This window comes from Ovis canadensis, chromosome 24 (genome assembly GCF_042477335.2).
Source record: "Ovis canadensis isolate MfBH-ARS-UI-01 breed Bighorn chromosome 24, ARS-UI_OviCan_v2, whole genome shotgun sequence".
Classification (NCBI taxonomy): domain Eukaryota; kingdom Metazoa; phylum Chordata; class Mammalia; order Artiodactyla; family Bovidae; genus Ovis; species Ovis canadensis.
The window spans coordinates 49,103,671-49,122,475 of NC_091268.1; the positions used below are offsets into that span (position 1 = coordinate 49,103,671).

The following is an 18,805-nucleotide window of genomic DNA, read 5'->3' on the forward strand; positions in this document are numbered from 1 at the left end:
ACCAAGGCTGAGGAAGAAAGGCCAAATAAGGACTTCCCGGTAGTGAAAGTGTTCGTCACTTAGTCGTGTCTGATTCTTTTCAACCCCGTTCCTCCATCCATGGAATTCTCCAGGCAGGAATACTGCAGTGGGTAGCCATTCCCTTCTCCAGGGGATCTTCCCAACCCAGGGATCGAACCCAGGTCTCTTGCATTGCAGGCGGATTCTTTACTGTCTGAGCCAGCAGGTCTTCCCTGGTGGCTCAGACAGCTCAGCTGAGACTCCACACTCCCAATGCAGGGGGCCTGGGTTTGACCCCTGATCAAACTGATCGAACTGGGTTTGATCCCTGGTCACAGGCTTCCCTGGTGGCTCAGCTGGTAGAGAATCCACCTGCAAGGTGGGAGACCTGGGTTCAATCCCTGGGTAGGGAAGATCCCTTGAAGAAGGGAAAGGCTACCCACCCCAGTATTCCGGCCTAGAGAATTCCATGGACTCTATAGTCCATGGGGTCACAAAGAGTCAGACATGACTGAGCGACTTTCACTTTCACTTTCGGGGACCTAGATTTACAATTAAGACGCAGGAAAATAAATATTTGGGGCAGGGTGGGGGAAGGCCAAGTAAATCGCCAAGACCCCTCCACCAGCCAGTGGAGAGCTAGAACTCAGACTTGGAAGTGTGGCTCCACGGCTTAGGCTCTGGATAACAAACCCCATACCAGCCACCCGCTCCACACCACAGACAAGGTCCACAGACTGGAGAGATGGGTGAAACTTCACAAGATTCAATCCAGCAGGTATAAAGGAAGTTCCCTATATTTAGGTCTAAAGAAGGCACAGGGGAGATATGACTCAGAGCAGCACTTGTGAAAATGATTTGGTGTTTTATTTGGCTGCTAACTTAATAAAAGCAACATTGTGGTGTGGTTGATCAAACTGCAAGTCTGAGCTCTGGATGTATTAAAAGAAGCACAGGGTTCAAAATGAAGGAGGGGATGGTTCTAACTCTCTATGAAGATAAATTCACATGTAAACCACTATCTATTCACTGTTAGACTTTGTACATTATCAAGGAAACTGACAAACTAGACTACTTCTAGAAGAGAGTGAGATGCACATGGCGCCTGAAAAAATTTTAGAGGAATATCAATATTCTGAAAGGTGGATTATGTGGGAGGAGGAATAACTCCAGGGATCAAAACTAGACCAATGGGTAGAAGTACTGTGAGGCGGTTTCTGGGTAAGTTTAAAGCTGTCTCATAAAAGAGAATTTCCTATTATTAGAAGTATACAAGTAGAACTTCCCTGGTGGCCCAGCAGTTAAGAATCTGCCTGCCAGTGCAGAAGACAGGGGTTTGATCCCTGGTCTGGGGAGATGCCACACGTGGCAGAGCAACTAAGCCCATGAGCCACAATTACTCAGCCCACGTGCCTAGAGCCTGTGCTCTGAAACAAGAGCAGCCCCACTCGCTGCAACTAGAGAAAGCTTGCACGCAGCAGTGAAGATCCAGCGCAGTGAAAAACAAGTTAAAAAAAAAAAAGAAGTATACAGGCAGAGGCATGGAAACCTCTTTGTTGTTGTTCAGGCACTAAGTCGTGTCCAGCTGTTTGGGACCCGGCGCACTGCAGCACACCAGGATTCCCTGTTCTTCAGTCCTTCAATGGAGTTGGTTCCTGGAGTTCGCTCAAATTCAAGTCCATTGAGTTGGTGATGCCATCCAACCATCTCATCCTCTGTCATCCCTTTCTCCTCCTGCCTTCAATCTTTCCCAGCATCAGGGTCTTTTCCAGTGAGTCAGCTCTTCACGTCAGGTGGCTCTTTATTGGACCTTCAGCTTCGGTTTTGATCTCCTTGCAGTCCAAGGGACTGTCAAGAGTCTTCCCCACACCACAATTCAAAAGCATCGATTCTTTGGCACTTCTTTAGGGTCCAACTCTCACATCCATACATGACTACTGGAAAAACCATAGCTTTAACCATACGGATCTTTGTCGGCAAAGTGATGACTCTGCTTTTTAGTATCCTGTCTAGGTTTGTCATAGCTTTCCTTCCAAGAAGCAAGTGTCTTTTATTTTCATGGCTGCAGTTATTGTCCACAGTGATTTTGGAGCCCAAGAAAAGAAAATCTGTCATTGATTCCATTTTCCCCCTTCTATTTGCCATGAAGTGATGGGACCACATGCCATGATCTTAGTTTTTTGAATGTTGAGTTGTAAGCCAGCTTTTTCATTCTCCTCTTCCACCCTCATCAAGAAGCTCTTTAGTTCCTCCTCACTTTCTGCTATTAGAATGCTATCATCTGCATATCTCCCAGCAATCTTGCGACTCATCCAGCCCAGCACTTCACACATGGACTCTGGATATGGGCTTCCCTGGAGGCTCGGCGGTAAAGAATCCACCTGCAATCCACCAGCAGTAGGAAGCACAGATTGGATCCCTGGGTCAGGAAGATCCCCTGGAGGAAGGCATGGCAACCCACTCCAGTATTATTCTTGCCTGGAGAATCCCATAGACAGAAGAGCCTGGTGGGCTACGGTCCATAGCATCACAAAGAGTTGAACACGACTGAAGTGACTTAGCGTGTGTGTGAACCTACTGCATGTAGTTAAATCAACAGGGTGACAATATACAGCCTTGTCATACTCCTCTCCCAATTGTGAACCAGTCAGTTGTTCCATGCAAGGTTCTGTTGCTTCTTGACCCGCATACAGAGTTCTCAGGAGGCAGGTAAGGTGGTCTGATATTCCCATCCCTTTAAGAATTTTTCACAGTTTGTTATGATCCACACAGTCAAAGGCTTTAGAATGGTCAATGAAGCAGAAGTAGCTGTTTTTCTGGAATTCCCTTGCTTTCTCTATGATCCAATGAATGTTGGCAATTTGAATCTCTCCTTTAGATTTGCCAGGCCACTTTGGCCAATAATTTTTTTAAATTAATTTTTATTGCAGTATACTTGCTTCACAATATTGTGTTAGTTTCTTGTACAGCACAGTGAATCAGCTACCCGTACACATACACTCCACTCTTTCTTAGACTTCCTTCCCACTTAGATCACCACAAGGCATCGACGGCCAATCCTTTGTAACTCATTCTTTTTTCTTTTTGAAGTCCCGTTTCTCTTTATGCATTTGACAACAAGCATATCGTCTTACCTCCCGTACCGAGACTAAAATCCCAAGGGTGAGGACCCTGGCTTCTGCCCTCGTGGGCCTGCAGCTGCTAAGGCAGGACAGAGTCTTAATAAACCATCAAATCATTAAGGACTTAATGACTGCTTCCCCGTGAGCCTGCCTCTAAAAAGCACCAGGAATGTGATTCATGGTCTCCTAAGGAAATCTGCTTTCTTTCCTCTCTTTCCTCTGAAGGAAATAATCGGGTTTGGAGCTGGGGGATGCCTGAGGGGCCGAACCCCAGGCAAAGGGTGGGAAGTCTGGGGCTCCATTGCTCACCTCCGGCCCAGGTTACAGAACATCCTCCAAGAACAGGCTGTTCCCCAGATTCCTCCGGAGTCACACAGGCCCCAAGACCGCGCAGCATCTCCCCTGAAAGAGCGGCATTGTACGCCACTTCCTGACCCAGCTGGCCCCTGTGTCCCAGGCTGGTTCCGGAGAGCCGATTATCAGCAGGCACGGCAGGAAGGGCCACTTTCCCCCAGCCTACCCCCTCCCCAGCCCCCCACCACTGTCCTCTGCGCCCTCAGGACAGTGGCTGCCAACGGGAACTCTTCAGGCCATGCTTCTGTGGGAAGCCAGGCCCAGGCCGGGGCTGCAGGGGCAGCTGGCTACGGTCGGGTCACGCACACAGCTGCTGGCAGGGCCCAGTGCTCGGTCTGCCAAGGCCGGGCTGGCTCGCAAAGGTTCCATGGCAGGGGCAGGCACCGAGGATGTGCCTGGTGGGGGCATGGTGGGGGGCGTTGGCAGGGGGTGGTGGCAGGTCCCCAAAGCCAGGGACCAGAGGGCTCACCGCCTGGGGCAAGTATAGGAAAACCGGAGACCAGGCAGGGCAGAAGGAAAAAGCAGGAAGTGGGACAGAAAGGAGACAGAAGGAATGACAAGGGCACGCAGTGGGTGGGAAGCATTTGCTCAGCAAAGCCACAGGTGGCCACCACCAAGGGCCTCAGGGATGCCCAGCACGGGGTGGGGGGGTGGGGGTGCGGTGAGGGGCAACCCTTACTGCATCAGCTTTGGAAGCTTGGGGTAAACAGATGAGGCGGGTGGTCCTGTTAGCGCCTGTGACTTGGTTTGCTCTCTTATCTACCTCCCGTACCCGAGTCTGCAATCCTGCAAAAGTTTCCAGAATCTTCTTTCCAAGTGCCTGATCCCGAGATGCAGGGCAGAAAGGATTCAAAATGTCCCTCAGCTCTGTAACTTGTGAGTCGTACAAACCAGTGTTGGGAGCAGGGTGGCCAGGGCTGTGAAACACCCAGAATAGCTGAAGAAACAAGCGTTCAAGGTGGAAAACACTGGGGAAGCCACACGAGTGTCCCTCCACAGGGGAATATAGAATGAGGTGCCTCCACATAACGGACAATTATGCAGCTCTGAAAGGAAGGAAATCCTGACACCTGCTCCAACATGGATGAGCCTCGAGGACATTAGGCTGAGTAAGATGAGCCAGTCACAAAAGGACAGACATTGTTGGATTCCACTTGCATGAGAAATCTAGCGGAGTCACGTGCAGAGAGAAATAGAACAGGGTTTGTCAGGGGCTGCGAGGAGCGGGGCATGGACAACTAAGGTTGAATGGGGACAGAGTTCCAGTTCCGGAAGATGAAGACGTTCTGGAGATGGCTGGTGGTGATGGTCATGCAAAAATATGAAAGTACACACTGTACACTTAAAAAAGGTTAAAATGGTAAAATTTATGACATGGACATTTCAAAATCTTCGATCTTTGTTGTGGTGTGTGGCATCTTGTGGGATCTAGCTCCCTGACCAGGGATCGAACCTGGGGCCCCTGCATTGTGAGCTCAGAGTCTTAGCCACTGGACCACCAGGGAAGTCCCGGTATACACATTTTTACCACGATAAAAACTCACAAAAAGAGGAACTGACGTATGCTACAACAGGGATGAACCTCAGGTACATGACGCTAAGACGCCAGACACAAAATGCCACGTGTTGTATGATTCCACTTATATGAAAGCTCCGGAATAGGCCAATCCACAGAGACAGAAAGCAGATTGCTAATTGCCAGATTCAGGTAGGAGGGGGAACAGGGGAGCGACTGAATAGGTCCACTATTTCCTTTTGGAGTGATGAAACACATGGGCTGAATTAGAGAGCTGTGATAGTCATGCAACATCATGAGCGTATGAGATGCTACAGAACTGATACACTTTACATTGGCTGAGACGGACAATTTTATGGTACGTGTAAAACAAAAAAAATTTTTTTTTAAGGAAGAAAATACAGAAGAACTGTGGTTTTGACCAAATATCTACTATATGCAGGGCAGGGCTGCCATCTAGGCTGTAGGACTGTGCTATACAAAGCCAGGTGGGTCTTTCGCAGGCGATGGGGATGATCCATGTACCTGGACCAGCGCTGCCTGTGTTCAGGATACCATACTGGTGTCACTGGAGATGGGAGTGAAAGTGGATCTTGTCACCAAAGAGTTAACTGTTTATAGGGAGATAAAGACCATCCTCTTCCTGTTCCTCTTCCTATTCTTTCCTTCCTTGTCCTGACTCTGCAATTTCACATGAGGAAAGAAAGCAGCGTGGGTGCACGGGTTACCTATGCCTGTGTGTGCAAGCAAGACCAGAAAGCGAAAGCCAAAATGAGATGGGAATTCCAGAAAACGTTTGGAGACCCCAAAAGGGCTCTCTCTACCATATCACATGAAAAGTCAAAAGAACAAGCAGGGAATGGGCGTGCTGCTTTCAGCAATGATGCCATATCAATGATAAACGCCTATTTTTTGCCTCTGTATTTTCTGTCCAGAATGATCTTTGAACTAAAACAGTCAGAGTGTGTCGAGAGAGCAAACCCAAGGTGAGTCAGGAGTCTCCCCAGTGCTGAGTGAGCTCAAGCTTCCGACCAACACACAAGGCATTAAGACAGCAAGGGTTGGGAAGATCCCCTGGAGAAGGAAATGGCAACCCACTCCAGTATTCTTGCCTGGAGAATCCCATGGATGGAGGAGCCTGACAGGCTACAGTTCATGGGGTCGCAAAAGAGTCTGACATGTCTGAGAGACTCAACAACAACACAAAGGTGATACACAAATACTCTGGGCATCGTGGTGAGATCTTGGGGAAATGGACTGGTGCCCAAAGACCAGACATGGGTGAGGATAAAGGTGACTGACCGGAAGAGAAGAAGGCAAAATTCCACACATTATTCACAAGAGATTCCTCAAAGAAGAGGCAGCACCCACCACCTGGAGCCCACTTACATTCTTGGAAGCAAGTCCTGTGAGACTGACCTTTCTTCCCCTTTAAGACATTAGGCCAGCATCTCAGGAAAACTAAGCAGATGGGGTGTGCATCTGACTTTCCATCCTCAAGGATCTTAACACAGTCTCGCATAACATCTTGTAGACAAGGATGAGAAAGAATAGGGGCTAACATGATGGGAAAGACGCCTCCCCCCAGCTCTGTACCCCTAAAGATCCCCAGAAATTTCCGACAGGCTCTGAATCAGAGCATCCAGCACTGGAGTGACTGATTACAGAAAGGGGGACCCCAATGCATCCTCCTGATAGGGGGAGGGAGCCAACAAGCTCTGCCTTCCCACCCTCATTTATCAGGACTATGGAAGAGTCCCCTTCAACCAGGCCATTCTGCACATTCTCAGACAAAGATCAGCATCCTCCCCACGCTTTGTCCCCCAGCCAAATGCAAGCTCCTGTCCCCCATCAATGAGAGCAGCCCAGTGTCTCCTGTGGGGCTGAGCCACTCTGCACACCAGCTGCCTCCCCTCCCAGGGGAGGGCATCTATGACAACCGTGGGGTACCCACAAGGGCCTTCAGAAGGTCCCGGGATGGAGGGCATGAGGGTTAGATCCTGAGACACCGCGTCTCAGGGAAAAAGGCGACGCTGGCTCATCTTCCCTCTCCCCCACCTGCAGGCGCTGTGGCTTCGGAAAGGCACACCCTGCCCTCACCCCAGTTCTGTTCTCTGGTCACAGAGGAAGCCTCGTTCTGCTTTCCAAGTGACCCCAACTGCCTCGCCGCCACATTCACAGGGGTTGAGCTGAGGACTCACGCGAGTCCCTCTTGGGGCCAAGACTCTGCCTAGAAAGTGATGCCTTGGGCCTGCCCGTCCGACGCATCCTCGTCATTCAGGAGGGGCCGAGCTGGGCTCAAGCAGCCTTTCGCAATGGCCTTGGCTTCCAGAGGGACAGCTGGTCTGCAAGAGTGGAAACCCTGAGCTGTGTCTTTCCCCAAACCACCCACATTGCTCAACTTCCTCTCCTCCCCTCACCATGCCCTCCAGCACTCTCCTCCACCCAGATTTCCAACCTGGAGGTTCATTTCGCCTTTTCTCTTTCAGCAGCACAGAAGTGACTTTGCTCTGACTTTCCCAAGACACAGGGGTGGGGCATCAGGGGATGTGGGGGGTGAGGGGCATGTGGATGGCTCCGTGCCTCTCCCAGACACCACTAGGAGTGTCTCTGTGTCTAACGAATGAGTCAGGAGGCACTCGGGACACCCTGCTAGTGCCAGAGCCTGCCACTTCCCCTATCCCCCAAACCTCTGCTTTTTTGCTCTATTTCTACAGCAAAATCCCCCAGAGAAGGGAACAGCTATGCACTCCAGTATTCAGGCCCGGAGAATTTCATGGACTGTATAGTCCATGGGGTCACAAAGAGTCGGACACGACAGAGCACCTTTCAAAGCAAACTCACCTCCATATTACTCTGAAGCCTTCTCCCTCTACTCTCTACCCCAGACACAAATATAGCAGCAAGAATAACTCATGAGTCCTCCCAGCTGAGAAATCATGGGGTCACTGATCTCAGGAAATCAAAACTCTGATGAGGCTGCAGCGACTCCCCCTCACACTTCCTCCTTCAGCTTTATTTCTCACTTCAGATGGTGGTCTCCACATGACTGTGACCCAATTTTCCCAAAGAACTTATAAATAGAGACCTATTTTACACAAGGGGGTGGCTGCACGAAAATATGGTACTTGACTCCGGCAGTGAATCCAGTCATGTTAAATCTTCCCAATTCACCTGTTCAGCTCATTCAGATGTGTGGACCAGGTGTGCCTGGATCATCACGGCAACGGCATTGCTCCTTTATCGTCTAGCCCTTCAGTCTGTAGAGAGCATTCATTTGCATGATGCTGAGAAACCCTGGCAAGGAAACTGGGCACACTCTATTTACTTATTTATTTTAAGATAAACAAATGCTTATTTAAGATAAATAAGTATTTATTTATTTGGCTGTATCTGTTCTTGGTGGAGGCACTCTGGGTCTTGGTTGCCTAGCGTGGGATCTCTAGTTGTGGCCCGTAGGCTTAGTTGCTCCAGGGCATATGGGATCTTAGTTCCCCAAACAGGGATCAAACCCTCATCCCCTGCATTGCAAGGTAGATTGGACCCTGGGCACACTTTATAAATAAACAAGTGGGCTCAGAGAGACCCAGCCACACCAGCCAGACACAGGCTCGACACTGTACAACCTTGATGGTTACAACTGAATTCTTAGCCAGAGCCAGCTTGTTTACTAAACTCCTGCTCTGACCTCAGCACATCTGTTATGATCTTTTGGTCCCATGAAAACAAAAAAGGAGAAAGTCTTTCAGAAAACCTAGATAGGCTACCTGAAGAAGACCGTCCTTGATGTCAGTCAGCCTCTAAACAAATCAACTAGTACTCTTGTCATGGAAACAGGTCTCAGTTGTGGGCACACCTCCCACCAAACCTCCATAACACACAGTTGCACTACGGCAACCCACTCCAGTATTCTTGCCTGGAGACTCCCATGCACAGAGGAGCCTAGCGGGCTACAGTCCATGGGGTCGCAAAGAGTCAGACACGACTGAGTGACGATCACTTTCACTCTTTCTCGAGAAGAACTTGCTCCAGGTTGAGGGGAAATAGACTTGAGTGTTGGGCCTGTGGCGTCCAAGGTCCCTGTGGGCAGATACTGTTGAGAGCACCTGGACTACACTCCATCGGGCAGAGGCCCCGGGAGCTTGCTCTCATCTGAGATAGTGACAGGTGGATGACGTACTGAGAGGGGACCAAGAAGGGACATTCCTGAGCCCTGAACCCCAGTCCCCAGACAAATCAGCCAGCCCCTGCTCACAGTCTACGGCCAAATTCATAGGAGGGACCTTCTGCAAAGCCCCAAAGGGGATGCCTGTCCAGCCTCATTCTCTCTTTAAAAAAAAAAAATTTACTGGGCTGCATTCTTACGCGCTCAGTCATGTCCGATTCTTTCCAATCCTTTGGACTATACCCCACCAGGCTCCTCTGTCCATGGGATTTTTTCGGGCAAGAACACTGGAGTAGGTTGCTATCTCCTCCTCCAGGGGATCTTCCCAACCCAGGGACTGAACCTGTGTCTCTTGCACTGTAGGCAGATTCTTTACCTGCTGAGCCATCAGGGAGGCCCACCGGCTCTTAGTTACAGCATGTGGGAACTTCAGAACTGATCAGGGATCTAGTTCCTTGACCAAGGATTGAACCAAGGCCCCTTGAATTGGGAATGTGGGGAGTTTTAGCCACTGGACCACCAGGGAAGTTCCCCGCAGCCTCGTTCTACACAGAGTAAGCATGCATGCGAGAAGGACAAATAGCACATGATGTTTTTTTTTTTTTTTTTTGGTCAGAGGCTCTCCAACCTGGCTGTACCTGAGTATCACCCAGCAGCCGACCCCTGGATCCCAGTATGCACCTAAGAGATTCCTTTACTCCACCCACGATTCTTCTGGTATGAGAAGGGGCCACCATTCATCATACTCTAAGCCCAGCCGTGTTACAGAAGAACATTTTATGTCAGAGCCTAAGGGAGAAGAAAAAACTCAGCCAAGGGAAAATCGGGAACAAAGAGGAGGAAGGATGAGAGCAAAGGAAAAGGAAATAATATAGACAGTGGAAAAATGGAAAAAGAAGAGATTCCCTCAGCTCAGACACTCATACCTTGACATAAAGTAAATATAATCTTTTTTTCCCAGAAAACGTGAATTGACGCTAAGGACAAATTAGGAGATTATTCGTTTTACAGAAGAATTTGACATCAGATGCCTTTAAATAGAAATCTCTCCGCTAGTACATTTAAAATAGGATTCCTTTTACAGAAGTGTGATTTATACAAAACCCCTGTTACATAAACCTCAGAAAAAGAGTTCTCCTGCCATGTAGTCTGGCTAACTATAGAACTGGCCCAATAGAGATGGTCACCTATCTTCTTCCAAAAGATACCCAGCCCTGCTCTCTGTCACCTACTGTTTTATCTGATTATGGTTCACTGATTCTTAAAGGGCCCCTGGAATCTCTTATCTTCCCTAAACTCAAGGGAAAACTGCTCTGAACTTCCTTTTTTTAAACAAGAGTATTTATCTCTTTATTTTGTCGGGTCTTAGCTTGGGCACTCCGGATCCTCACTGCAGTGCACAGACTCCATAGTTGTGGCACCAGGCTCTGGAGTGTGCAGGCCGAGTGGCTGCAGCATGTGGGCTTAGCTGCCCTGAGGTGTGTGGGGTCTGAGTGATCAGGGATCAAACCTGCTCCTGCTGCATTGCAAGGCAAATTCTTAATCACTGGGCTGCCAGAGAAGTCCCTGAATTCTTTTCATACTCAATTATTCAACACATATTCCTTGAAGCCTCTCGTGTGTTGGGCGATACTCTAGGGATGATGACTGCAGCCATGAAACGAAAAGACGCTTGCTCCTTGGAGGAGAAGCTATGACCAACCTAGATGGCATCTTAAAAAGCATAGATATTACTTTGCCAACAAAAGTCCGTCTAGTCAAAGCTACGGTTTTTCTAGTAGCCATGTATGGATGCGAGAGTTGGACCATAACGAAAGCTGAGCACCAAAGAATTGATACTTTTGAACTGTGGTGTTGGAGAAGACTCTTGAGAGTCCCTTGGACTGCAAGGAGATCCAACCAGTCAATCCTAAAAGGAATCAGTCTTGAATATTCATTGGAAGGACTGATGCTGAAGTTCCAATACTTTGGCCACCTGATTCGAAGAACTGACTTACTGGAAAAGATCCTGATGCTGGGAAAGATTGAAGGCAGGAGGAGAAGGGGGGTACAGAGGATGAGATGGTTGAATGGCAACACTGACTTGATGGACACGAGTTTGAGCAAGCTCCGGGAGATAGTGATGGACAGGGAAGCCTGGCATGCTGGCATGCTGCAGTCCATGGGGTAGCAAAGAGTTGGACATGACTAAGCAACTGAACTAAACTGAACTAGGGATACAGTTGTGAACAAAAAAAAATGATGTCTCTGATGCTGTGACTCTTATATAACAGTGGGAGAGAGGAAGTAAATAAATAAATAAAATACACAGTACATGAGACGGTGATCTACAGAAGCAAGACAAGGCTAACAATAGGGCTGGGGCATTCCAGGCTGGTGTTAGAAAGAACCTTACACAAGGTCATCAGGGGACGCTGTCTGAGAAGTCGACACAGGCACGCACTTGAAAATGATGAGGAAGCAAGCCCGGCAGACACCTCAGGGAACAGTTCCAGGCACAGCCTACCTGGCAGGTGTAAGAAATAGCTAGAGGTCAAGCATAGGACAGGGAAGTCTGGCGTGCTGCAGCCCATGGGGTCACAAAGAGTCAGACATGACTGAGCGAATGAACTACAAGAGGTCAAGTGTAGCTGGCGCTGAGAGGTCAGAGGTGGGAAGGGCCAAATCGCTAGGGGCTATTGTTAAGGACCAGCCTTTGTTTTGGGCAAGACAGGAACCACTGGGAAGTTTTGAGCAAAAGGGTGACATGATCTGACTCACTTCTTTAGAGGATCCCTCTGGCTGCTGTGCTAAGAAGAGGCTTCAGGGACCAGCCTGGAAGCAGGGACAATGATCAAGCTGCTGCTGCGTTAGTTCATGTCGGAGATGATGGGAGCTCAGACCCGGCTGAAGACAGTAGAGGAGCTGAGATGTGGTGGGATTTGATACGTTTTGAAAGCAGACAGGATGCGCTGATGTTTGGACGTGGAGTGTGAGGAAGGAAGGAGTCAAGGAAAGTGTAAGTGTTAGTTGCTCAATCGTGTCCAACTCTTTGCGACCCCATGGACTGTAGCCCACCAGGCTCCTCTGTCCATGGGATTTCCCAGGCAAGAATACTGAAATGGACTGCTATGCCCTTCTCCAGGGGATCTTCCCGACCCAGGGATTGAACTCAGGTCTCCCACCTTGCAGGCGGATTCTTTACCGGCCGAGCCACCAGGGAAGTCCAAGAAGTCAAGGAGGGCACCATAATTGTTTGCCAGAGTAATGAAATGGCCCAAGTTGCCATTAACAAGATGCAGAGAATCATGGGAGGACAGGTTTGGGGCAGGGAAGATCGGTGCTTCTTTTTGGACATGTTAAATACAGGATGCTCATTGGATATCCAGAAGGAGCTATAAATGAGCCAGGGGACGTGCAAGCCTGGAATCTGAGAGAGGTTCTCACTCACCCTTAAGTCGCTCAGTCATGTCTGACTCTTTTCGACTCCATGGACTGCAGCCCACCAGGCTCCCTCTGTCCATGGGATTCCCAGGCAAGAGTACTGGAGTGGGTTGCCATTTCCTCCTGCAAGGGATCTTCCCAACCCAAGGATCAAACCCTAATCTCCTGCTTGGCAGGCACATTCTTTACTAATGAGTTCTTACTAGATACATCAGTTTGATAGTCATCAGGATAGATAGACCCTAACGGAATCAATGGTACCCCACTCCAGTACTCTTGCCTGGAAAATCCCATGGACGGAGGAGCCTGGTAGGTTGCAGTCCATGGGGTCGCTAAGAGTCAGACACGACTGAGCGACTTCACTTTCACTTTTCACTTTCATGCACTGGAGAAGGAAATGGCAACCCACTCCAGTGTTCTTGCCTGGAGAATCCCAGGGACGGGCGAGCCTGGTGGGCTTCCGTCTCTGGGGTCGCACAGAGTCGGACATGACTGAAGTGACTTAGCAGCAGCAGCAGCAGCAACGGAATCAATATTCAGATATACTTGGTCAGTCTGGTGATCCTTCTTCACTGAGGCCTTGCGAGAAAGACAGGGGGGTGACCTGCTTTGGGAGAATGGGCACCAGGAAGCTGGCGGTGGATGTGTCAGTTTGAGGGGGAGGCGGCAGGGATGGGCGTCTGGGGGAAGCAGAGGAAATATAAGGACGAAACATCTGGAGTCCCGTCACAGGCCCATCCATCCCAGCTGCGTGTCTCCAGGCCTGGGGAGAGATCCTTCTGACTCATCTCCACTGAGAGAATACGTGGGTCAATGTCAAGCTCAAGGTTCCAGGAACATGCCTATTAACAGACAACCGAAGCACAGGCGTCACTGGACTCAGGTCAGAGCCAAAGAGAGGACAGCGGACGTGAGCAGGCAGGATCCAGGTACTCTCGGGAGGCTCTGGACTGTCCAGCCGGCAGGCGGAAACCCTGATGGATATTTCCAGCCCCGGACCCAGGCAGTAGCAACGAGCTGGGGTGGATCTGCTAAATGGTCTTCTAAAGTGGAGAGACGGGTGGTTGCTAATTCTGGAGGCGGATTTCGTCATCAGCTCTGGGGCTGTGATGTGACTTCCTGGGAAAGCAGAGCAGCCAGAAACGTTCACTTCTTGTTTCTCGAGGGGTGAAGGAGAGCCCTTCCTCTGGGGAAAAGCCACGTGGTTCAGAAGTGCAGGGTGTAGAGGGAGACGCCCAAAGGGCCCAGGCACGGTGAACCCCCCGCTACCAGGCACCCAGGCCCGATGCCCTGCTGGTTTCTGGGCTACCATCTCCCGATGATCACGACATGGTCAGACCTCTCATTCTAAAGTACAGCTCCTAAGGATTGCCCTGGTGGTCCAGTGGTTAGGACTGCCAACGCAGGGGCCCAGGTTTGATCCCTGGTCCGGGAACTAGATCCCACATGCCGCCAACACCTGGCATAGCCAAAGAAATAAATATTTAAAAAGCAATAATAATAAAGCACAGCTCCTGGACTTCCCTGGTGGTCCAGTGGTTAAAACTCTGCACTCCACTGCAGGGGGCACGGGTTTGATCCCTGGTAAAGATCTAAGATTCTGCAAACTGCACAGCATAGTTAAAATAGATAAATAAAAATAAAGCACAGCTCCAACCATGCTAGACACATCCAGGGACTCACAGCAGCACCGTAAGCCTCTGCTTCAAGCCACCCTTATAACCTAGATTAACACCCCTTCCCCAAACCATCGGTTTATTTAAGTTCTGCCATTACCTGGTCAGTCATGACTGTATTCATTCAATAAATTCACCCATCAAACAAATACTGAGCACCTCTGTCAAGTGCTGCACTCAGTTAACTCTCAGCTAACTCACAGTTAACTCAGGAGTAAGTCAGAAGTCCTGGCTTCAAAGACAGTGATGTAGGTGGGGAGAAAGATGGTGGCATTGCCAGTGGGAAGAGGGGTGGGCTGGTGCAGGATGTAGGGAGGCCTGGGGGTAAGCATCCCACCAGGCTGGACAAGTCAGACATGGCAGCCCTTCCCTGGACCCACTGAGCCTGCCTAGAGAAGGGGCATTCAGGGGAGAGGCCAGCCAGTGCCGGTCACAAAAGTGGGGGGTCAGTGCCCAATGGCAGTATTGCCAGAGTGTGAAAAAGCCAAGAGGAGGCTGGGACCGGAGAGGCCAGTTCACAGAGTTACAGGGCAACAGAAAAGAGAACTGTCCAAGCAGCCTTCCCTGTAAGCACCACTCCGCCCGAAACACATCAGTGGCTTCTCCTGTCGCAGAGCATGGGCTCCGGGGTGCGTGAGCTTCAGTAGTTGCAACTCCTGAGCACTAGAGCACAGGCTCAGTAGCTGTGGGGCACGGGATTAGCTGCTCTACAGCATGTGGGATCTTCCCGGATCAGGGATGGAACCCATGTCTCCTGCACCGGCAGGTGGATTCTTTACCACTGAGCCACCAGGGAAGTCCCTTAAAAGCCCCAATCTTAAAGCCGAGTTATTAAAGTGTAAAAGCAGTGACTAGATAGACACGCTTCAATGTGTATACAAGGATCTCACCTCAACTGTGGAGAATGGATACTGCTAACTGTCTATTAGTGTGGGAATGATTACAGTGAAGTGATACATGGCTCTACTCATCTGGAAATATGAATCGCTGATGGTTGCTAAGTGCTTGTTCTGCACCAGACACTGGTCTAAACCACATACAGACACACTAACTCCTCTGCCCTTAGGATAGCCCTTCACACTCCCCTACACATGGGGGAAAACCCTGGCTCAGGGAGCCCCAGTCGGCTGTCCAGGTGAGCAAGCGATGGATACAGAATCTGAACACGGGACCCATGACCTTGACCACTCTGTGTGCGTTTCCAGATCAAAGACACCGTGAAAGCTCAACTACAAGTTTACAAACTGCATTACAGCACAGCCCCATTTTAACGTGTGTGTGTATCTGTCTACATGCATGTGCTTGTGCTATGCTGAGCTGTCTTTCAGTCGTGCCCAGCTCTTTTGGACTCCATGGACCCTGTCCGTGGAATTCTCCAGGGCAGAATACTGGAGTGGGTAGCTGTTCGTTTCTCCAGGGGATCTTCCCAACCCAGAGATCAAACATAGGGCTCCAGCATCATAGGCGGATTCTTTATCGTCCGAGCCACCAGAGAAGCCCATGGATATGCTTACTTTTGGTCAAGTCAAATGAACATTTGGCCATTTTTTACTTCTAAAAACTGTCCTTTCAGCCAGTTCAGTCTTGCACGTGTACATGTGTGTTGGTATGTATACCTACAGGCCTACAGAGAAGAAAGTCTGTAAGGATCTATACCAAATTGTTAGCGGTGGTTTTGGATGGTGAGAATATATATGCCTGATCTTTGCCTTTTTTTTTTTTTCCTTATACTTCTTCACATTTTCTGAAGACTGGCACAAGTTAAATGTTTCCTTGTGCATGACCTGTTTCCTCACTACAGCTACGTGAGATTAAACTGTACCAAAAGTGGGGTCTTCCCTGGTGGTTCAGTGGTTAAGAATCTGCCTTCCAATGCAGGGGACTGGCGTTCCAGCTCTGGTGGAGGAACTAAGATCCCGGGGCAACTAAGCCAGAGCGCTGCAAATAGAGAAGCCTGCGCAGCGCGGGGAGACCCAGCGCAGCCAAAATAATAATAATAAAAATAAAATGTGGGCTTCCCTGGTGGCTCAGCGGTAAAGAATCCACCTGCCAACGCAGGAGATATGGGTTCGATCTCTGAGCCGGGAAGATCCCATATGCCTCAGAGCAACTAAGCTCGTGCATCACGACTACTGAGCCTGTGCTCTCAGCCCAGGAACCACAACTACTGAGGCCCCAGTGCCCTGGAGCCTGTGTTCCACAGCAAGAGAAGCCACTGCAATGAGAAACCTCTGCACTGCAACGAGAGAAAGCCTGAGCAGCAACGAAGACCCGGCACAGCCATAAGTAAGTAAATAATTTTTAAAAATAAACAAAATGTACCCAAAGTTCAGGAGCCTAGCCCTCCTCCTCAACTACCGCACCCGAGGCCAGGGCACTCACGGCCACTTCCCCTCGAGAGCTGAGAAGTCAAAGCATGGGCAGAAAGTTGTAGGAGACAGAGCCAGAGTCTGCTGACTCAGGGGACAAGGCTGACATATGTACAGGACAAAAGGGATGACCACCAGGACCCTGGGTGACGGCACCAGGAAAATCGCTGTCCGGCACTAAAACTGCTGACACACATCTTTGAGCTGGCGGGGCCAAGCAGGCATGGATTTGGTAAGACTATTTTCCAAAGAATCCAGCCTGGGAGAAATCCAGCAAAATAAAAGCTATTTCAGGTCCCAGAAAATGAGGCGGAACCAGTGCTCCAAAGAGAGGTCATGATAGAAAGTTAATGAAATGCTCATTTCAAAATAACTTCCACCTACCCATGGTATGCAGGTCCCACGCTCATCCTGGCACTAGTAAGGACCATCTCCAGGCACTGGGGCCACAAGGGGTGTGAGCCCGTTGGCCAGTAGAGCACATTCCAGTCTGACTGTTCAGTGGAGACCGCCTCACTTACGAGACACCTGTGGATTATTTTTAACTTGGACCCTCACGCCCTGCCCTCAGTTATCTCTCCTCCCCAACTCCTCTGGCCCTGCTCCTGACAGATCCACTCAACATCCTTTAGCCAGCACGCAGCACCACGCTCCCAACTGGAATGTCTCCTCACTGAATCGCCCATTCAGTCAGCATCTACCCGGCGTCAAGTCTTTTCATCAATGACATTGCTGCTCCCTGGACTTTAAGCACAGCTTAAACATCAACTCTTTCAGGGAGCATCAAGGTATAAAGCTTTGGACCCCATGTCCTGGGAACTTCGCTAGCCCCACAGAAACAGGGATCACCCCTAATCTGGCATAAAGGGGCAGGTGGTTCCTGAACCAATCCCAGGCTCTTGTGACCTTGCTGGGGGTTTTGTTTTCTTTGGCTGCACTGGGTCTTAGTTAATGCCTTTTTTTTTTTTTTTTAGTTGAAAGGCATGTGGGACCTTAACTCCCTGATCAGGGATCGAATTTGCACCCCCTGCACTGGAAGGCGAAGGCTTAACTACTGCACCGCCAGGGAAGCCCCAACATTGTGCTTTTGCGTGCGTGGCTTTCTCTGCCTAGAATGCCCTGACCTTCCTAACCCTCTGGGCGAGGTCCTTCCCCTCCTCCAGTTTTCTCAGTGAGCCCCCCTCCTCTAGTGCCAGGCAGAGTACCACTCTCTCCCATGCTAGCAAATCCCACAACTGGACCCTGTGCATTTTATCGCAAGTACTGTAATTACTTATTGCCCCACTAGACTGAGCTCACTCAGCAAAGGTCATCCTGAAAGAAAGACTATTCTACGCCTTCACCTAAAGTTTCAAGATTTTATTTATTGCCTGAATGAATGAGCAACAATATTAATAATTATGGACTGGTGGCACAGTGGTAAAGAATCCTCCTTCCAAAAAAAAAAAAAAAGAATCCTGCCAATGCCAGAGACTCAAGAGACGCAGGTTTGATCCCTGGGTGGGGAGGATCCCCTGGAGGAGGGCATGGCAACCCACTCCAACATTCTTGCCTCGAGAATACCATGGACTGAGAGGTCTGGCAGGCCATAGTCCACAGGGTCGCAAAGAGTCAGCACAACTGAGCAACCAGATGCACACTTCTCAGGTGCCAAGAACTGTAAACATGTCATCTTAACCCCTCAAGAGTCGGCAGACACCAATTGATCTTCGAGAGTTAGCTGATGTTCAGCAAGGTCAACTAACCTGTCCATGGTACTACAGTGGCATCAGGATTCAGCCTCCGGCCTTTGTGATTCCAAAGCCTCGGGTCAGCGTCTACGGTGGTCTCAGGACACCAAGGTCACCTCTGTGTGCAGGGGAGGGGCTGGCTCCCACTCCTACTTACAAACAGGCCTCCCCCTCTGTGATCACCATCTTACCTGCTCACAGCAATCACCTCCACATCAAAGACTCACTAGAAACCAGGGAATCTAGAGGACACAGGGGTTTTGTTTTGTTTTGTTTTTTCCTTCTTCTTAAATGGCTTAATTTCTCTGGGGATCCGGGAAATATGAATTTTGTCTGGCTTCCCAGATTCTTCGGTCCAGGGGCAGCTGCCAGACCACGTGCCTGTCTGGCTTTGGACTGGGACCTCTTGGGTAAGAAGGGAGACACAGGTGGAGTGGAAAGAGCTCTTCA

General features: G+C 49.7%; 1 protein-coding gene and 1 non-coding gene across 4 annotated transcripts in view; both read right to left on the reverse strand.

Annotated features, from left to right (window-relative positions):
• Positions 1-18,805, reverse strand: part of HIP1 (huntingtin interacting protein 1) — a 133,846-nt gene that overhangs the window by 54,601 nt on the left and 60,440 nt on the right. The gene's annotated exons all lie outside the window — the stretch shown is intronic.
• Positions 4,909-4,981, reverse strand: TRNAV-CAC (transfer RNA valine (anticodon CAC)). Its single transcript has one exon. It is a non-coding gene; the product is annotated as a tRNA-Val (tRNA).